Source organism: Salvelinus namaycush, chromosome 18 (genome assembly GCF_016432855.1).
Source record: "Salvelinus namaycush isolate Seneca chromosome 18, SaNama_1.0, whole genome shotgun sequence".
NCBI lineage: Eukaryota > Metazoa > Chordata > Actinopteri > Salmoniformes > Salmonidae > Salvelinus > Salvelinus namaycush.
Genome location: NC_052324.1, coordinates 3,988,913 through 3,996,221, shown reverse-complemented (window position 1 = coordinate 3,996,221; position 7,309 = coordinate 3,988,913). Strand labels below are relative to the sequence as shown.

General features: G+C 42.2%; 1 pseudogene; it reads right to left on the bottom strand.

Moving 5' to 3' along the window:
- Positions 1–263: 263 nt before the first annotated feature.
- Positions 264–6,376, bottom strand: LOC120063509 (annotated as a pseudogene).
- Between the last annotated feature and the right edge of the window lie 933 nt (positions 6,377–7,309).

Sequence of the window (7,309 nt, the reverse complement as noted above, 5' to 3'; positions counted from 1 at the left end):
TTGTCCTCGGGGTTTCGCCTGCCATATCAGTTCTGTTATACTCACAGACATAATTTTAACCGTTTTAGAAACTTTAGAGTGTTTTCTATCCAAATCTACTGATTATATGCATATCCTAGCTTCTGTGCCTGAGTAACAGGCAGTTTACTTTGGGCACGCTTTTCATCCGGGCGTGAAAACACTGCCCCCTACCCAAGAGAGGTTAAAGAAGATGGTAGGTATCAACCATTTAATTCTAGAAAAATAATTGTACTTCTGAAATGTCACAGATTGGAAGAGTTACCATTATCAGATGTTCTCTTTCCTCCAAAGCCATCAGCCCCCACGATAAACAGTGAATACTGGTTGTAGAACACCAACTCTTTCCCACTGTACGTGTGGACTGTGGAGAAAGACAGCTATGTTGTCATAATGTTCAGAGTCACCAATAATGAGAAATTATAAAGACCATCCACACGACACGTAGAGAAAATATTCTTTCAGCTTTTTCTGAAAGAATATCTAGATTGCATGTATTTGATTACCTTCCATTCTTAAATTCCTCCGCTATTTGTTTAATTCATTAATCCCACCGAGTCATTTCTCTACTCATCTCATGCAACCCTGCTGAACATCAACCAAAAATAGTCATTCTCAATATATACCGCAACAGAAGCTCAACACAATTTTTCCCTCTAATTATCAGAGAAAGGGAAGAGTTACACAACTAACCATCCAGAATGACTGCTCCAGATCCTTTGTCTAACACATCTGCGACTGCAGCCTGAGAGGTCAGATTCCTGCAAATGCAGACAGAACTATTTCAAATCACAGGCTTTTGTCAGCAGAAAATGATGTTGTGCTCAGAGATACTTAGAATCTGTAATGGGACATACCCAAGGTGGGTAATGGAAAAGCTCCAGCTACTGCTCTCTATGCAACAACTGCGAGAGAGTGACAATATCAGAACGAACAAAGGTGAGTTCATAGATAATTACATAGCGGTTTCAGTTAGCATTTCCCATTCCATTTCAAGCAATAGAACATTTTAAGCTATCAAAATGCATGATTTGCCCACTGAATGAACTGTGCGCAAACAGCAACACTATACGTGCTATTCAGTGTGTTAAACCAATAGATGGTTGCCAATACTGTGTCGGATGACTGTTTCCTGGAGCTTTTACCCTGGTGAGGTCAAAGTTGAGTCCAGGCACGGAAACCCAGCCCTACATCATGGCCGCCTGGGAGGGGATGACACCGAAGGTAGGCAGACAGCTGAAGTCCTCGTGGCCCTCATACAGGAACTTGAGGTATTCGTCGTCCTTGGTGGACAGGCCCACTCCCAGGTCGTACAGGATGCACTGAGCTTGGGAGTGGAAGCTTCTGTCCCACCGCCTCCATCTGAAGGGGAATCACAGCTAAAATCAGCACAGTATGAAGTGACATGAGCCATGATGTGACTCATCATTGCCTTTAGACAGAACCAGACCCTGTAGGCCAACTGGGGACACACTGACTGACATCAGCCAGAGAGAGTTTGACTTGGCCACTTGGCTTCAGAAAGACACTCCAAACAGACAAACATGTGTCTTTGAAGACATTGGTCCACAGTAGGAGATCACAGAGCATCATTATGGGGCCATCTGTCACCAACAGGCACAATGTCACTTCATTCCAGCCCAGTACGGTTGACCTCTCCACTCACAGGACTGATCCCAGATGCAGCAGTGGCGGCAATAGCGCTGGTGGGGTTGGGGACGATTCCCGACAGCACCTCCACCAACGTGGCCAGTGACTCTTAACCGGCAACAGGGAAGAGAGGAGACTAATTACAGTCACTCAATAAAGCTGTTATAGAACAAAGTACTCTTATAAAAGGTACAAATAAAGAGCACTACAAAGTCATGGTAATGGGAGACTTTGGGAGACTGCCACCCCCATGCTGCTGCTGCACATCCAAGGGCAAGCCGAGGGAGAGAGAAGAGAGAATAATGATGAACACTTGCCATGTTCTCGTCTCTGCCTGACCCCTAAGGCGCACTGCAGCGCTAGATACTGTACTGTACGTTTCCCTTTGTTCAAAGACTTGTGGTGGTGTAATTTACATTCCGTGTCATAGCAGCACAAGCCAATGTGTTTGTTCACTGGAAAGCTAGCTTGTTGTCTCTTTTCTCTCATCGGTTTGTGCCCTGATGCTCCTCTATCTTTGTTTACACTTCAGCATACTGTTTAGAACTTGGACCTTCTCCCATAAAATCAGTTTCAGTACAGTGCCTCAATGGTTACAACATCAAAAGAGTTCTGGCATTCACTGCCGGTGGAATATTATTCAGATGTTTGATTTAAATCTACCTATTAATTTTCTACATTTTGCACTATTGTTTGAAAAAACGTATGTTGGTTTGAATTCAATATGTCCATGTATTAGTCAATGGCAATTATCAGTAACACATCTGGCAGAGGCTAAATATGGCGTAGGTGTTATGGTCTAAGGGCTGCGTGAGTTTGTTACCACTGATGTTGGCAGGTTTGGTGGCATTGGTGAAGTCACAGATGTTGTCCCACTGGTCTCGCACTGCCTCAGGAGACATGCCCTGGTTCTTGTGCCTCACGATGCGGCCCTGGGAACGCTCGCATCGCACTACACACACACGCACATTTGTGGAAATTGAATATTGTAGAACAATGCAAATACTCCCAAAGGAGAATAATAAATTCTACATACATTTTCCAATCCAGCCAGCCCCAACCTGAACAGGGAGAGAACATCAAAAGAATAATCAGTAAACATTCAGAGTAAGACGAAAGGCATAGTGAACATGTGATACATTTCTCTTACAAACCTCCAACAGGCCTCAATTTTCTTGACACTGCTCATGACAGCCATAGAAGAAGGGGGAAATGTATTCGGCTTTCAAGGACTCCAAGAGATCTATGACAGAAAAAGTATAGTAGTTAGTTGCTAATATTATGACATGACAGAGTATACAAATCATGATGATAAGCCAGCCCTTTGTTTTGATATCAAACATTATTTTTATTTAATCTGTCTCTTAAACTCTAGGGAAATCAAGGTGACTGACATATGGGACAATATCACACTTGACTTTCATACTGGGTATAAAAGGACATCATGTGGCAGGTGCCAAGAAGAAAATTACAGATGCCAGTCTGCCATGCAGAGGCATCAAAACAATCTACGACGCCTCAGTAAATGCTCAATCCACAAATCAACAAGGTCATTTTTCAGAGTGTATGATTGCATTTGTTTGACAATAGCAGGTGACTTCAAGTATCACATTTACATGTCGATATTAATTGTAACACATGTAATATTGCATAATTATGCAACAGATCAACTCAAATTATTGAGCCTTAATAAGATGACAGTAATGTGTGCTGCTCAGCCTATGTTTAGAGCCGTTTCTCAGCGACTCCTCTGACCTGGGGGCATAACAGTCTCTGTGAGGCGTGAGCCCGCGGTCGGGGTGATGGTGTTGTAGTGGATATTGTGCTTTTGACCCTCGATGGCCAGGGTGTTGGCCAGTCCCAGCTTCGCCGCGCTGTAGTTCGCCTGCCCAAAAATGGCCATAGATGCCAGCAGCCAATGATGTCATAATGATCCTGGGCACAGACAGGGCACCGTGAAATGTCAGTTTAATTCAGTGCGACAGTGTTGAATCAATGTGCCACGGCTGGTGCAGTCGGGCAGCAATAACAAGAAAACACAATATGACAGCAATAACAAGAAAACACAATATGACACAGCAACTGCAAAGAAATCAGACCGCTTCACTGCCTGCAAAAAGTCAACAACGACCACAAACAAAACATTTTTAGGGCCGTTTTGTCACTCATTCTTGGTGCCATTGCTGCAAATCAAAGGGGATCATATGGATGGATTTTGCTATATGAATCCGTAAAGGAAGGGCCCACCTGTGCTAAAACCTGCAACAGATGTAGAAAGTTATGCTCTATAGGCAACCTTATTCCTGGAGTGCCGCAGGTACTAAGCACCACACCAGGGGTGCGTTCAGTTGGCTTTAACAATTGCTACTCTACGGTACGGTTTGTACTGAACGACACGTTTTCCCAAATTGTTCTTGTACGTTTTTGGAAAAAAACTGCGATACGTTTGCGCCGTTCGCTGGGTGTGCCGAGTTGTGGCTTGAAGCAATGAGTGACGTATTTAAAGGGCAGCAGGGCATTTTGAACCCACAACCCAACCCCGTTATTCAACTGGTCCTTCAGTACAGAACCGTTTCCGATCAATTTAACGTTCTATTACGTGTTTATGTACTGAACGCAGCCCTGACCAACTGAGCTAATTTATCAATTCAGTGATTAGCCTAAATTCAACACACCTGGTCTTCCAGGTCGGTTAAATCAAAAACATGAAGTGTCTGCAGCACTCCAGGACCAGGGTTGCCTAGCCCTGCTCTATACTCTGCACCTGTCATTGCCTAATTGCTTTCTGAAAAGCAATATTTATTTATTTTTTAAATTTTTATTAGGATCCCAATTAGCTAATGCCGTAACGCTAGCTAATCTTCCTGGGGTTCAACACCAATTAACAAGACATTACAAACAACCATAAATCAAGACTTCACAAACATTCAACAAGTAGACAATACAGACAATTAAAATACCTGACAGGAAACACATTTAACATTCAGTTGATGCTTTTTATTTCCTGTCCAGTCATATGGTCTATCGCATTAGATGTTCTTTTATTTTTTTCTTGAAGGTGGATTTACTTTTCCCCTGAGAAATATGGATTGGTAAAGAGATCCATTCAGCTATGGTTGATATAAAACTGTAGATTTAAGGCAATTTGTCCTTGGCTTGGGTTGTCTTAGCTGCCCTGAATTTGCCTGTCTGGTTTGGTTGTAATGCGTGTTGTTCTTTTTAAAGATCCTTACTGTCATTTTATTTTTTGTAATTTGAAATAGATTTCTAAGTCTTTTTGTAAATGATTGTAAAGCCCAATATGGATTTGTACTAACTGTATGGGTATGTACTAACTGGCTTATCAACCCATAGGCACTCGATTGAATAGGTGACAGCAATTTGGTGAGAATTCAAACCAAGCTATCAGAAGGCAAGATTAAGCAATTGCTTTGTTGCTTATCCCTATCCCTACAGGAGTGCCTAGGGGGTAATTTGGATTTCAGCAGAGGAGTCTGCTCTAGTTCCTTTTACATAGGCAACATGGTGCTGGGTCTGACCCTTTACCTTTACTGTACAGTACATTACCTCCCAAACGTCTGGTTCTTCATGTGGTTCCAGGCAGCTCTAGTGACCAAGGAGCCTCTCAGGTGAACTCTATGGATGAGGTCTGAAATACAGGGAACGAATGTTGCATTAAATCAAATCAAATGTTATTAGTCACATGCGCCGAATACAACAGGTGTAGACCTCACAGTGAAATGCGTACTTACGAGCCCCTAACCAACAATGCCGTTTAAAAAAATACGGATAAGAATAAGAAATACAAGTAACGATCACTATGTGGTGGTTATCCTGATCTAGGATCAGTTTTGCCTTTCAGATCCTAATGAATAGGGTGATATGGACAGGGGGGACCTAAACATAGATCAGCACTCCTACTCTGAGACACTTTATGGATACAGGCCCTGGTCAATCTCATTACTACTTAGACCACAACTATATTTGTCATTCAATTCTCTATTCTATTTGAAGCTACACTGTTGGTTAGGGGCTCGTAAGTAAGCATTTCACTGTGAGGTCTACACCTGTTGTATTCGGCGCATGTGACTAATAACATTTGATTTGATTTTGAATTATTTATAACTTGTCAGAAATGTCCAGATCAACTAGCCCATGTCAGCTAAAGTTTTTTTAATTTCGTTTTTTTAGCCCATAGATATTGTTGTAATTTTTTTGTCACTCAAATATCACACGAATACACATTAGGCATGGAAAAGTGTATAGAATTGCAAGAAAATTTGCTTTAAAACTGCAACATTTTCTTTGCACCATGACAAAATGTGTAGAAATGCAAGAAATAAGCTTTAAACCTGCAAAATTCTCTCCCCCAACAAGAAGGGAGTGAACAGTTTGTCTCATGAACTGTACTTGTGCTCATAGAAATAGATGGGGGAGGCGTGGGATGTTCCCCAATGCTGGAAGGGGGGCCCAGAGTTTGGGAACCCCTGGTCTACAGTACAATTCCCTGGTAGTTTCAATGAGGGCTAAAAAAAAACATAAAGAGGTGAAATTGGACACTGGAAGGATGGAATTTGAGACTGCATCAAGGCTCTGTAATACTGCCCTTAAACGTGCAAACTGCCTACATAGCCATGAACTTAGCCTCAGATTCCAGGCCTCCAAACAGGATTCAGAAGGATGGCCACACGAGGCTACCTTGAACCATGTGTAAAATATCGAATGAAGGAAGATAACTATGTCCAAACTACCCACCATAGTTAGCCACTGCTTTGCCTCCGTTGGCTTTTATCTCTTTATCCACTTATTCAGCAGCAGCGGAGCTCTCCCCTCCCCCTTTAATATCTCTTCCAAGGTGTGTGGAGAAGAAATTTTGAAGTTGCGCCTGGTGTAATATTCTTACACTCAATAGTAAATTGAGACCTGATTCAGTTCGGGGAAAAAATATAAGCAACCGCTAATGTTGCTTATGCCTGGAACCGGCACTGACTTTAATACAGTACCTACCTACAACCCTTTACTTTTTCCACATTTTGTGTTACAGTCTGAATTTAAAATGTATTAAATAGACATTTTGAGTCACTGATCTTCACACCGTACCCCATAATGTCAAAGTGAAATTTGGTTTGTAGAACATCTTAGAAATGAATAACAAATTAAAAGCTTTAATGTCTTGATTCAATAAGTAACGGCATTGAGTTTCCTAAAAATCGAAACAAAACCGTAGAGACCCATCCGGCTTAGGTACTAAAATACAGGGAGAACTCCACGTACTGTTGCCATGTTGTGCAATGCCGTGTTCAAGCATGAACTCCACCTCACTGTAGAGCTTCGCTCTCTTTTTAGGATTCACTCGATTGGCATGTTGTTTGATTAGGGCAGAGTCCGAAACGTCAATGTCATGCTTTAGTACATTTGTCTGAGTTGGCACATCTGAGAATAAACCCTGATATTCTAAAAGCAGGACAACAATGTCGCCTTTTTCCAACAGCAGATACAGTTGACCGGGGCAGCTCTAGCAGGGCAGACATCTGACAAACTGACTTGTTGGAAAGGTGGCATCGTATGGCAGTGCTACATTGAAAGTCACTGAGCTCTTTAGTAAGCCCATTCTACTGCCAATGTTTGTCTATGGAGATTG